The sequence below is a fragment of the Aotus nancymaae genome, unplaced genomic scaffold (genome assembly GCF_030222135.1).
Source record: "Aotus nancymaae isolate 86718 unplaced genomic scaffold, 86718_ANA_hifiasm-v0.15.2.pri h1tg000003l, whole genome shotgun sequence".
In the NCBI taxonomy this organism is placed as follows: Eukaryota; Metazoa; Chordata; class Mammalia; order Primates; family Aotidae; genus Aotus; species Aotus nancymaae.
The window spans coordinates 69,667,290-69,681,034 of NW_026988414.1; the positions used below are offsets into that span (position 1 = coordinate 69,667,290).

Below are 13,745 nucleotides of genomic sequence, written 5' to 3' on the forward strand. Positions count from 1 at the left end.
GGATTTAAAAAACTCACCTAAGGGTATTTCAGCCAATAAATAGTAGACTGGACCCACATTCACTGTTAGTCTTAAGGCTCTGGCATCTGGGAAGAATTTTGATGCCCATGGTCGTTCCTGATCTACTTTCATGTTTTGTCATTATACTGAGGACTAGCAAATAAAAGATGAGAATTACTCAACTTTATCTACATGTAAAGCATATTGCAGACCATTATGTGCAGTATAAATACTAACATAAAATGTTACACATTTTATGTGTAATACATAAGTACACAGGTACAATATTAGGTATTATTCAAGGATATACATATTAAAATATAAAATATTGGTGGCTAGATTCATTCCAATAATGTGTAGAGAATCAACTTCAGGAGGGGCAATAAATTAGGGGGACCAGTTGGGAAGGTGCTGCACTATTCTAGGCAAGAGATAATTGTGACTTGGATCAAGGTGATTAGCGACAGAGGTGTCAGAAAGTGGTTGGATCTTGGGTATATTTTAAAGATAAAGCCAACAAGATTTACTGACAATTGGATATGGACTATAGAAACAGTAGTCAGTGACAGCCCCAAGGTTTTTGGCTTGGACAACCAAAAAGATGGAGTTCCCATCAACTGAGATGAGAGCAATCTGTAAATGGAGCATCTGTTGGGAGGAAGGATCGGGAATTCCATCTTATGGAATACACAGTGTATCTCAACGTATACAATATATACAGGCTATACTGCACATCTCAACATATGTTGAGATGGTTGTTAAATATCCAAGTGCAGGTGTTAAGTCGGTGTGAATATAAGAGTTGGGAGTTGAGAAGTATAGACTGAACTAGAATTACAGAATTTGGAGTCATTGGCATATAGCAGTACTTGTTTATGCTATCTTTTATATTTAAGAGAATAAACCTATCACTTCTTAAATAAGATTATCATAGTGTACTTGCCTTTTTATTTTGATGTTTATCTAAGTTTTTCCTTCTGTGTGGTCATATCTCCAATTGTTTTTCTTTGTGATGTCATTCATTATAATTATGCTTATTCAGAAAGCAGTTAATGCTTCACCTATATTTTCTCTTGTTTTGATTTCATGATTTTCTATCATTAACAGTTTGTTGACAGACCAAAACAAATCCTATTCATCTCTTTGGGCAAACCTGGGCTTTATTCTCCCGTCTCACAGTTTGTTTTATAAATTTTAAAAGGAAAGAAAAGAGAAAGAGGGAGGACAGAGAATCTGGTTAGTTAGCAGCAAGACAAAATGCAAAATCAAATAAAGAGAGACTACTCAGGAAAATGTTTTATTTAAATCTTGAAGAACAAAGGTTAGTTTTTGTAACCTGCTTTTTTGGGTCAGTTGGAGATGGAGTGGTTACTGTTGCCAAGAACTTCAGAGCCAAGTTTGAAATTTAATCACAGCAACTGTGTTAACCAGTATTGATGGAATATTTATTATATTTGATCCTGATTTTCTACTTATGTTTATGTTTTCATGGTTCATTATATGTGTCTTGTTGCAAAATACCTCAAATCCTTTATGGAAATATTTAAAGTATACACAAACCTCCAAAGAATAAATTACTCCTAAAGAATAAATATACTCCTTGGGATGTGGAATAGTTTGCAGTTTCTCTTCAGGAGACAATGAAACTATTTATTAATCCCTTATACAAGTCCCTCTAAGCCTCAGCCCTCAGAGAGTCGACTTCTTCTCTTTGTCTTGAAATATTTCAGCGTGCAGAAATGCCTGTAGAATCATATCTCAAATAAATGCCCTGTGTCCACCACCAAGCGTAACAGATCTTAATATTTTTCCACATTTGCTTCAGATTTTAAAAATCAAACATTACAAGTAGACATGGAACCCCTATGTAACTTCTTTCCCTCCCTCCAGGTAACCACTATTCTGAATTTTATGCTTATTCATTTTTGTTTTGTTTTGTTTGAGATGGAGTCTTGCTCTGTCACCTGGCTGGAGTGCAGTGGCACCATCTTGGCTGACTGAAACCTCTGCCTCCCAGATTCAAGTGATTCTTCTGCCTCAGCCTCCTGAGTAGCTGGTATTATAGGCACCTGCCACAATGCCCAGCTACCTTTTGTATTTTTAGTAGAGACGGGGTTTCACCATGTTGGCTAGAATGATCTCAATCTCCTGACCCAGTGATCTGCCTGCTTCGGCCTCCCACAGTGCTGGGATTTCAGGTGTGAGCCACCCCACCTGGCCTCATTCATATTTTCTGGCTGTTCCTACTTATGCATAAATGCATAGGGAATTTATTGAATTAAGTTTTTATATTTTCTAATTTTTTATAAATGGTACCATGCAATATGTATTTTTCTGCATTGTTTCACTCTGTATTATGTTCCTGAGGATTATCCTCATTGATGGGAGTTGTTCCACTTCTTTCATTTTTGCTGCTATTTGATATTTGGTTGTACAGCCAATGTGCAATTTACATATCTGTTTTCCTGTTGGTGAGCGTCGGGAGATTTCTAGTTTAAAACTAGTACAGACAATGCTGCATTGAATATGCCTGTTCCTATGTGTGATTTAGGAATACACAATTAGCTGTGGAATTGCTGAGCCATATGGACACATTCAACTGCATTAAATATTGTCACATTGCTTTCTAAAGTGATTCGTATCAGTTTACACTCCCACAAGTAGAAAATACAACTTCCAGTTGTTCTATATATTCACTAACAATTAGGACTTTCATTTTTTACAATCTAATGTGTTAGTGAGCCTGTGTGTGTGCTTGAAAGTGACTTTTGTGTAGAGAAAAGATCGTTCAAGGATTTGTTAAAGAAAAAGTTTACATATGGTGAAATGCATGTAAGTGTATAATTTGATAAATTTTGAAAATATCAACATCCCAATTAAGAATTCCAACATTTTAATCACTTCCAAAAAGTTTTCTTAGTCAATCCCTGCCAATCCCCTATAAACAAGTATTGCTATAATTTCTTTCATCATTGATTAGTGTTGTCTGTTCTGGAGCTTTCTATAAATAGAAGCATACAGTAAGTACTCTTTTTTTGTTGTTGTTGTTGTAGTCAAGGATTTAATTAGGTTCTTAAGACATTTAGAACACCAATTTGTGAGGATAAATTCCATTCATCAGGGCAAACACAGATCACAGGTAGCCCTGGAGCAGAGAAATAGCTTTGATTTTTGGTACAATGTGTGAGTCCACAGCCTTCTGATCAATCTTGCACTGCTCTGTAATTTCGTATTTCTCTTTTTCTGTGTCAAAGATCTCACCCTCCTGGTGTCTGGGCTTCTGCAGCTGCTGCTTCTTGAAGTAAGCATCAGTAAGATGTTTGGGGATTTTTACATTGCTGATATCAATTTTGGTTGAGGTGGCAATGACTAATTTCTGGTGTGTTCTTCGTAGATGAACTTGATTGAAGACCAGAGGTCTAGTCACAAGTAACAAGCCATTACTAGCCAGCTGCTTCAGGAAAACCACCCTCTTGCCCCTGTGGCATCCAGTGAGTATGATCAGAATGATCTGGGGGTAATGCTGGCTTGCGGTGTTCTCATGTGCTGACTGAAGGGTTTTCTGCCATGGCTCAACAGCTTTGGAGGCACATCCTCAGTAGAATAATTATCTAGGCATTTTGTGAAGAACAAATGGGTACCACCGTTCTTGTCACCACCAACTGGTTTTGTAACTTGCAAGAACCTTCTCCTTCTTTTTCTTTTCAACCTTGGATTTAGCAGCTGAGTACTTCCTCTTGTAAGTGGCCTTTCTGGAATACATGGCAAATAGGGAATACCTGCCAATTCCAGGATTGCGGCTGCAATGGGGCTTCCCCTTCTTGAGCTTTTTAGCCTTGAGGTTACCTCTTTTCACCGTGCCACCAGCATCAGCCTTCTTGGCTTTGGGTTTCTTCTCTTTAGTATCCGGCTTCTCAACTTTTTCAACCACCATCTTGCAAGATGGAAAAGAGTAGGTACTCTTTTGTGTCTGACTTCTTTTACCCAACATAATGTTTCTGAGAATCACTCACATTGTTTCATGTATCAATAATTTATTTTTTATTTCTTAGTATAAAGGTATCATGGCTTTCTTATCCATTCTATTGAGTTGTTTCCAATTTGGGGTTCTTGTGAGTAAAGACATGTTTGTACAACTCCTTTTGTGCAGTGGAGCTGCTGAGTCAGAATAGTTGTAAGTTTAACTTCCTAAGAAACTGGCATTAATTTTTTTAAATAGTGACTGTACAATTTCACACTCCTTCCAGCAATATAGAGAGAGTTCTGGTAGCTCCACATATGTGCCTACATCTGTTGTTTTGAGCTTTTTAAATTTTCAACTATTCTATTGTGGCCTTTTCAGATTATTGCTTTAATTTTATTTTCCTTGCTATCTACTGATGTTGATTACATTTTTATGCATGTTTTGGTCATTTTTATATTTTTCTAACTTGAATTGTCTTTTTATTATTGATATGTGTAAGTTCTTTATACATAGTAGATACAATGCTTTTGTTTTGAATTATGGGAAAGTCCAATTCATCAATTTTCTATGGCAAGTGCCTTTTATAATCTCTCTAAAACAGTTTTCCTGCCCTAAGTTTGCAAAGATATTATCTTCTGCTTTCTTCTAGAAGCTTTATAGTTATTACATTCATGACCAATAATTCTTATTGAATTAATTTTTGTGAGTTTGAGGTAGAGATACAATTTCATTTTCTTTTCTCTATGGAAACCCAGCACTCCGGCACAATTTGGTGCAAAAAGTGTCTTTTCACTCATTGAATTACTTTGGCAATTTAAAAAAAATCAATTAACCAATATATGTGTGGGTCTCTTTCTAAACGTACTATTCTATTTCATTTATCTGCTTTTTCTATTTTTACACAAATTTTACTGCACATTCTTGATTGCTGTAGCTCTATGTAAGTTTTGGAGACAAGTAATATAACCCCTCCAATTTTGTTGTTTTACAAAATTGTTTTAACTGTTTTAGCTAGTCTAGGTCTTTGCATTTCCATATAAGTTTTAGAATCAGCTTGGCAATTTATTTTTAAAATGACTTTTGGGATTTTTAGTGGGATTATATTAAATTTATAGATAAATTGGAGAGGGTCTTCCAATTCATGAACATGAGATAACTCTTCACTTATTTAGATCATTTTTACAGCAAAATTTAGTATGTTTCAGTTTAAATTTTATTCTGAAGTAGATTTATTCCTAAGCATTTGATATTTTTTGCTATTTTAAATTTTCATTCCCAAGGTTTTTTTGTTTTTTTTGTTTGTTTGTTTTTTGCAAATACATAGTAATACAGTTGACTTTTATATACAGTTGATCCTTATTATTTGCAGATTTTGTGTTTGTGAATTTGCCTGCTCACTAAAATTCATGTGTAGTCCCCACATTCATTTGTGGATGTACACAAAGTGATGGATAGTCTGAGCTCCCAGTGCACATGTTCCCAGCTGAGTTAAGCAAGGCAGTACTCTCCCTGCTTGTTCCAGTTATCATAAAGTAAACAAGTATCCTTTCACAGTATATTTAATGCCATGTGTATTGCATTTTCATGCTTTTTGTTGATGACTTTGCTGTTTACAATGGCTCCCAGGGGTAGGCCTGAAGTGCTCTCTAATGCATCTAAGCACTAGAAGGTAGTGATGTGCCTGACTTCACAGAGAAATGTGTTAGATAAGCTTTGTTGAGGTGTGAGTTACAGAGCTGTTGGCCATGAGTTTGATGTTGATAAATCAACAATATGTGTATTTTTTAAAAGATGCTGTTACAAGAACAGGAAATCAAACACCGCATATTCTCACTCATAGGCGGGTGTTGAACAATGAGAACACATGGACACAGGGAGGGGAGCACTACACACTGGGGTCTGTTGGGGGGAAATAGGGGAGGGGACAGCGGGAGGTGGGGAGTTGGGGAGAGAGAGCATGGGTAGAAATGCCAGTTATAGGTGAAGGGGAGGAAGGCGGCAAATCACACTGCCACGTATGCACCTATGCAACAATCTTGCATGTTCTTCACATGTACCCCAAAACCTAAAATACAATTAAAAAAAAAAAGATGCTGTTAAACAGAAACACACATATAACGAAGTTAGGTATTAATTGACTAAAAATATTGTCCCAGAGTCTCACAGGATCCTAAACCTGTATTTCCCATTGGAGCAAATGTTCAGTATTCACTAATTTCATGCTCAAGACAACTTTATGCACCATATTTACCATAAATAATGAGAATTTACTATATTGACTTTGTATCCTGTAAACATGCAATATTAATTCCTTAGGATTTTCCACACAGACAAAATCATTTTTTCTACAAATGAAGGTGGTGTTACATCTTCCATACCAGTCTTTATACATTTTGTTTCTTTTTCTTGCCTCATTGCACAGGCTAGGATTGCCAGTTCGACATCTTAAAAAAAGTAGTAAGAGTGGTCATTATTGTCCTTTCCCACTTTCCCTAACCTTAGGGTCAAAATGTTCAATATCTCATCATTATAAGTTTAGCTGTAGGTTTTAATTTTTCTTTTCTTTTTTTCTTTTTGTTTTTTTGAGAGGGTCTCACTCTGTTGTTCAGGCTGTAGCACAGTGTTGTGATCATGGCTCACTCTAACCTCTGTCTCCTGGACTCATGTGATCTTCCCACCTTAGCCTCCCAGGTAGCTGGGACTACAGGCACACACCACTACATTCCAGCTAATTTTTGTATTTTTGATAGAGCTGGAGTTTTACAGTGTTGCCCAGGCTGGTCTTGAACTTCTAGGCTTAAGCAGTCCACCTACCTCAGCCTCTCACAGTGCTGGGATTACAGGCATGAGCCACCATACTTGGCCACCTGTAGGTTTTTCACAGATAGCCTGTATCACTTTCAGACCCAAGAGCACATAGACCCAGCTGTTGACAGGCAGAATATCAAAGTTGCATTGTCAGAAGAACATGTGAAACAGGAAATATTGTTGCAGCCATTTTGAAAACTACCATTTCCCATACATACCAGACTGTCTCTTGTCTCTATATTCCTGGGCATTTTGCAACATTTCTTTTTAATTTTTCACCTGACTAAACCATACTCAGCTTGGTTTTGCTGAGGTGTTCCTATCAGTGTGTGCACAGCACCCTGAACTTTTCACAGAGTTTATTTGTAATTTCCCATTTACCTACCTGTCTCATCCTCCAGTCTGTAAGTTCCCTGACCAAGTCTGTCTCATTCCTTCATGGCTGTATCTCCAGCACTTAGAAAAATATCTGGATGGGGTGGGGCATGGTGGCTCAGGCCCGTAATCCTAGCACTTTGGGAGGCCGAGGAGGGCAGATCACTTGAGGCCAGGAGTTGAAGACCAGCCTGGCCATGGTGAAACTTCATCTCTACTAAAAATACAAAAATTAGCTGGGAATGGTGGTGTGTGCCTGTAATCCCAACTACTCAAGAGACTGAGGCAGGAGAATTGCTTGAATCTGAAAAGTGGAGGCTGCAGTGAGCCACCACATTCCAGCATGGGTGACAGAGTGAGACTCTGTCTCCCCTCCTCCCCAGCAAAAAGAAAAATATCTGGATGAGTAATAAAGCTTTATCTTGGGATTTGGCTAGACAAATTCGTTTCATTTAAGTTGGATTCCTATTACAGAGATGATTCTCAACCTCTGACTTTTAACATCCTTACATCCTGCAGTTTTGAGTCCTATGCACCTCCCAGATGTGAAGTTCAGGCTTTTATAAGCCAGTCTTTAAAGAACATTCTGAGCTATCCCATTGTGGCTCTGCCCGGCAGCCAACTGTTCAGTCTTGTAAGCATCACCACGTGTGCACAGCACAGAGAGTAGAAAAAAATAAGTAAATCTGATACTGATGATAAGAAGTGAAACGTCACAGGCACTACAATAGAGTCAAAGATGGATATCATTAAACATGATGAAAGTGCCATAAAGAACAAGAAGAGAACAAAATGTAAAGAATATGTACCAACTGCTGAAGATCTATATCAAGGATGAAATCCAGAAGGCAGGACATGTTACTATGGATTTTATCTTTGTTTTTTTTTTTTTGTGGCTTTCTGGGAATGAAGGTCTACCATAACACATAAATTTTCATCTTGAACTTTTGGATTCTTAGCAGATTTACAGGAACTCATTGTGCAGTAAAAGATAGGACCACTTATACTAAACAACATGTGAGGCTCATGAAGAGTCCACGTCAGTGATGCAGGTGAAGTTTAATAGTGACCAGGTGTCTGTGTTGAGAACTGATGTTGACCATGGTGATGGTGGGACATGTGGTCTGGGAGGAAAACTTAGATGCATCTGTGCCTGCTACTAGCAGGGGATCATACAGGTGTTTTTAGGACTGGCAAGACACCTTGTAAGCAAAGACCTACTGTCATTATCCTGGGAAATATTTCTCAAACAATGGCCTGAGTCATGTGCTAGTTACCCTGTATACATGTTTTAATGAATGTATTCAAATGTAACACTAGACCCCATAAATATGTGCAATTATTATATGTCAATTAAAAATAATAATACTCACTTTTTTTAAAGAATGGCCTTGGAATCACTTATGAGAGTCTTACAGTTTGGTTGCCTGTCTCCATTCCAATTCCTCAGACCCAGTCCCTGGGGGTGGGTCCCAGAATTTTTAACAAGCTCCCAGATGATTCTTCTGCATGCCAAGTTGTGGGTCTAATGCTTAGGAAGATGCTGACACTGGACCCATCACCCCTTTGTCCTCTCCCTGAAGTCTGGAAGAGAGTCCACTTTAGACTCACCACCATGAGAAAGTCAAGAGCCCCAGTGATACAAGTCTCAGTTAACAAGAAGAAACGTTTTGCAACAAGAGAACAAGAAGAAGAATCCAAATAAATTTTGCAATCAACTTTGAAAATGCTAACTTTATACATTTTTTAATGTACAAGGCCTATGCTGTTCTTCCCAAGCCAACATTGGAATAGCAGATTTGGGAAGCCATTCTTCCAACACTTTTTTTTTGTGAATCACTAGCCGTGTGTCCAGCTGAACACGAACTGGCGTATGGGGAGAGAAGGTGGCCAGTAGCCGAGCATTTCATAAGACTGTGATGTAGAGATTGAAGGCTCTAAGTATCAGTAAGATTCACGTTTCTGACTTCAACCCTGTGGAATAGACTGCTGACTGTGACGGAGGTGGTAACAGGGTAGGACTCATCAACCATGTGTGCAGCAAGCGAGGTCTTTGACTTTCAGCTAATCCCAGCACTGAATGTAAGAATGCCGAGGTCATCGCCACCACGGTTGGTGGAAATTGAGGTGTAGTAGCTGAGCTTACAAAGCCTGTTACTCTACAATGGTCAACAAGATGGACTTGAAGATGCTGCCGCCAAACATGAGCCTGATGATTGATACCCAACAGAGCCAAGCAAAAGAGAAAATGGAAATATGTCGCTAATCCCACAGAGCTCAGACCTTAATTAGTCTATATCCTACACAATGGATTTTAGTTCAGCTAAAACCATTCAAATCCAGATGGTTGTTTCAGTCAGTGAATCTATGGCTTGTATTTATGGTTCAGAACAGAAAGTAGATGAGCATCTCTCTCTCTTCTTTTCCCCTCCTTTCTCCTTTTCTTCCTTTACTCTCCCTACATTGCATTTTCATATCTTCTCATATCTTGCTGCAAATCCTCTCAGTATCAATCATTTTCTCCAAATCTGTCTTCTCTCCCTCTGTTTTTTTGTCCCAAATCTCTCTGTAGCCCTCTTGCTATCTTCTCTTCCATCTCCTCAGTGCTCGCTCTCCCACACATTTCTCATCATAAAAACACAACTCCCTCCCTCTCAGTCCATTATTACCTGGATGCCTTTGTTCTGTCCCTTTGTGTCTGAGTGTCTCCAGTCTTCAGTCTTCCTTTGTGTCCTCATTTTCCAAGACCTTCATTGCCATTTAAAAAAAAATCCCTGTAGTAATCTCAGCTTCTAGGAAGTTATTTCCAGTGGTATTATGTGGCAAGGCATATGAGCTATTCTGACAAGGAACAGTTAAGGTTCTATGGCAAGGAGAAGAGAGGAACGTGCTATATCCAGCTTATCTTGTGCTGTCCTGCAGCCCTCAAGGCAGGGACAGTGCTTGGACTTTAGTAGGGGCATATATGTTTATTGAACTGGCTGCTATTACTGGGAAGAAAGTCTTAGTATCAGGTAATACCATTTACTGTAAGAAAAGTAGGACTCAGCAATATAACACTGATACGGCTTTGTGTCCCCACCCAAATCTCATCTTGAATTGCAATCTCCATAATTCTCACATGTCAAGGGAGAGACCTGGTGGGAGGTGATTGGATTATGGGGGCAGTATCCCCCATGCCACTCTTGTGATAGTGAGTGAGTTCTCATGAGATCTGATAGTTTTATAAGTACCAAACCATTCCTCCTTCACACTCTCTCTCACCTACCACCATGTAAGGCATGCCTCTTCCCCTTTTGCCATGATTGTAAGTTTCCTGGGGCTTCCCCAGCCACATGGAACTATGAGTCAATTAAACCTCTTCTCTTTATAAATTACCCAGTCTTGGGCAGTTCTTTATAGTGGTGTGAGAATGGACTAATACATACGTCTTTACATTTGAAAATCTTTGGAAACCACGATTTATTTTTTAAAGTCCCATTTTCTAGTGTAAGTAGGTCAACAGCATTGGCAGGACTTTTGCCCATCTCCTTTTTTATGCATCTACCCATAACCACTATTCTAATACTATTATCAAGAAACAGAAACCAGAACTCTACAGAGGACAGATGACTTCTTGTTCTGGGAAATAAAAGAAATCAAAATGAGCCTGGAATATCCTGTTATTACCAGAAAGTAAAAACCTTATTTTTAAAATGTTAGGGGCAATACCAAAAAGCCAAAGAAAGATCCAATTTAAGGTTTTCATGGGCCAAGCTATGATAATTTTAGTGCGAAATATTATTGTTATGGTTACTTGGAACTTGTTAAGTCTATAAAAGGCCATGGATTTATAATTATATTCAACAATTAACATAATTAGTACAAAAATATGGTTGTAATAAAAAATAGGTAACCAATTATGAATTTTTTTTGTTCATGGATTTTAACAAGTTAACATTGTTTATATATGGCAATTTTGTTTCTCCTATTGAATTACTGTCTTATAAAAAAACATAAATATATATGCACATACTTATTTCTGAGGAAAAAATAAAATTATGGAAGCAAGTAACCTCCTTCAAGAAGAGGGAGGACTGGATTGGTTGGTACTGGGATTAACATATAATAATTTAACCTGACAAAAAAATCCCATATTTAATCAAGATTAATGATCACATTAAATTACCAAGTAGAAGAAATGTCCAACAGGGTTGTCTCAGTGCATTTGGGCTGCTATTTTAAAAATCCCATAGATTGGGTAGCTTACAAACAACAAATACTGATTTTTCAAAGTTCTGGAGGCTGGGAAGACTAAGAACAAGGTGCAAACAGATTTGGTGTCTGATAAGGGCCTGTTTCTCATAGATGGCACCTTCTTGCTGTGTCCTTACATGGTGCCGGGGATGAACAAGTTCTCGGGATTTGCTTTTACATGGGCATGAATCCCATTCATGAGGGCAGTCATAATTTAAGCACCTCCCAAAGGCCTCCCACCTACCAATCTCATCACATTGGGATTAGGATCTCAGCATATGTATTTGGGGGGATCACAAATACTTTGTCCATAGCAAGGGTCTTCTAAACAGAGAAATTAGTCAGATGTCTCAAAGAGAAAGAGTATACTATGCACAACCAATGTCTCATCTCATAGGAAATGAAACCACTAGATGGCCCCGCTCTCGTTCTAATAAGACATCAATAAGGACTATGTAATTCTTTAGAAAGGTAGCAGACCAAGTCAATAAATCATACTGATAGGACCTTGGGTTTTGTGATGTTGGCCAAGTGAGATTTTAAAAGTACATCATTTCCTGAAAGACACCAGGTTGTAAAAAAAAAAAAAAAAAAAACCTATGTGAAGGTGTGACTTTAAAAATTGTATTATGGTAACACTAGGAGTTAACTCAGCCTGATGATGAGTCCTGATGCCAGACCAAAAATGGATCAGCCAGTAATTCAGATCCTGCAGCCTTGGCTGGGCCAAGCATGGATACTTTTTCTTTTGGGTCTAGTAATGTTACTCCACCCCTGGGAAGAAATAAAAATATATTGCTGAAACCCTAGGAAGATATTAAAATAAGTATACTAATATCCCCCAGGAAGGTATAAAACAAGCACATAAATTATCAAAGAAATGAATAAGTCCATTGTTCTGAGACTTTAGAATAGGTTCAAGTATAAGTGTAATATTAATAAGCTTTGTAGTCACTGCATTTGTGAAAGTTTTATGATATTTGAAGTGTTGGGAAAAAAATCAACCATAGTGAATTTATAATTGCATTTTAAATGATTTAAGATAATGTAATCAAACTATAGTCATCTTAAATCATCAAGATAACTTCTTTTTAAAATTTGTATTTATTAGGTATATGAGTTCAATAATTTGAGCATTAAACAAAATATAAGTTTTTAGTTTCTGACAAAGTTAAGGAACCTGGACTGTGAGGTCCCTTTCCCCAAATTGATCCAGTAGAAATTAGAGACAATGATTGAAAACCTTTATTGCCATTGGAATCAACCAAGGAGCATTGAAATCTCCTGCTAATCAGGGGCCCACCTTGGACCAATTGTATCAGAATCTCCAGAAACAGAATATGGACAGTAACATTTTTAAAATACCTTTCAAGTCCTTCTAATATGCAGCCAGGGTTGAGAAACTGAAAGTGGGAAAGAACTGCTGGTCTGAGGAATTAACATAAAAACTCTGAGAGGCCAGAGGAGACCAAAGATAGTTGTGAGCTTGTGTAGAGGCTCATAGCAGTCTGGGATTGGGACACAGTGGGGCATTTGGTGCAACTGTGGAGGATGCATTTTGCTCTTACCTGTCCTCTACATTGCTTTGGCAGGATCACTTTTTTGGCCTCATCACTTCTGTAGAACAGAAATTAGCAAGAGCAGCCCAGATGCCAGGGGTGTGTGTGTGTGTGTCTGTGTGTGTGTCTGTGTTGGGAGGTGGGATAGAAAGATTGGGGAGGTGGGGAGAATATCAGTGCAACCTCAAGATCCTGCCAAGTTGAGAATCTGGTGAGAATATATGTATGATGACTAGCTGCCCTAAGGCATTTATTTCCTCATTCCCTTTCTCTCCAGGCCCTCAACAAACTGGATTACAACCTAATATTTAAGGAAGATTCCCTGAAGGGTGAGATGCCTGGTGCAGATCCTGGGAATGAAGTTGGTCTGCAGGTTCTGTGGTGTGTGGTGCTCTAACTCATGGAGACTTTCCCCATCTTTTTGCATAAATAGTTCTAAAGATCTATATTGCACAGACTATGTTCCCTGACTACAATGCAATTTTGTTAAAAATAAATTACAAAAGAATAATCGTTGGGAGAGAATGCTGCATGGATTTCTCATGTTTCTGTATGTCTTTTGAGCAGGGGCATTATTAGCTTTTGTTCTGGACTATATTTTGAAGGATGTTTGTATAGCAAACAGCCTTGGAAAATAAAGATAGTATCTCCCTTCATGGCAGGGAGCAGGTTTGTTTGCTGTCCTATAAAATGAAGATAATATCTCCCACTGGAGCAGAAGTTGAGTGCATTGGCTCACAGCTTCCTTATAAAGATTGGCATTTCCTAAACTCAGGGTTTCTTAGCTGTGACTTAACCCCACC

At 38.2% G+C, this 13,745-nt stretch overlaps 1 long non-coding RNA gene across 1 annotated transcript; it reads left to right on the forward strand.

The window, feature by feature from the left end:
- The first annotated feature begins 2,218 nt into the window (after positions 1–2,218).
- Positions 2,219–13,529, forward strand: LOC105716582 (uncharacterized). The gene is made up of 3 exons (XR_010344483.1): positions 2,219–3,301; positions 3,395–3,491; positions 13,220–13,529. It is a non-coding gene; the product is annotated as an uncharacterized LOC105716582 (long non-coding RNA).
- The last annotated feature ends 216 nt before the right edge of the window (positions 13,530–13,745 follow it).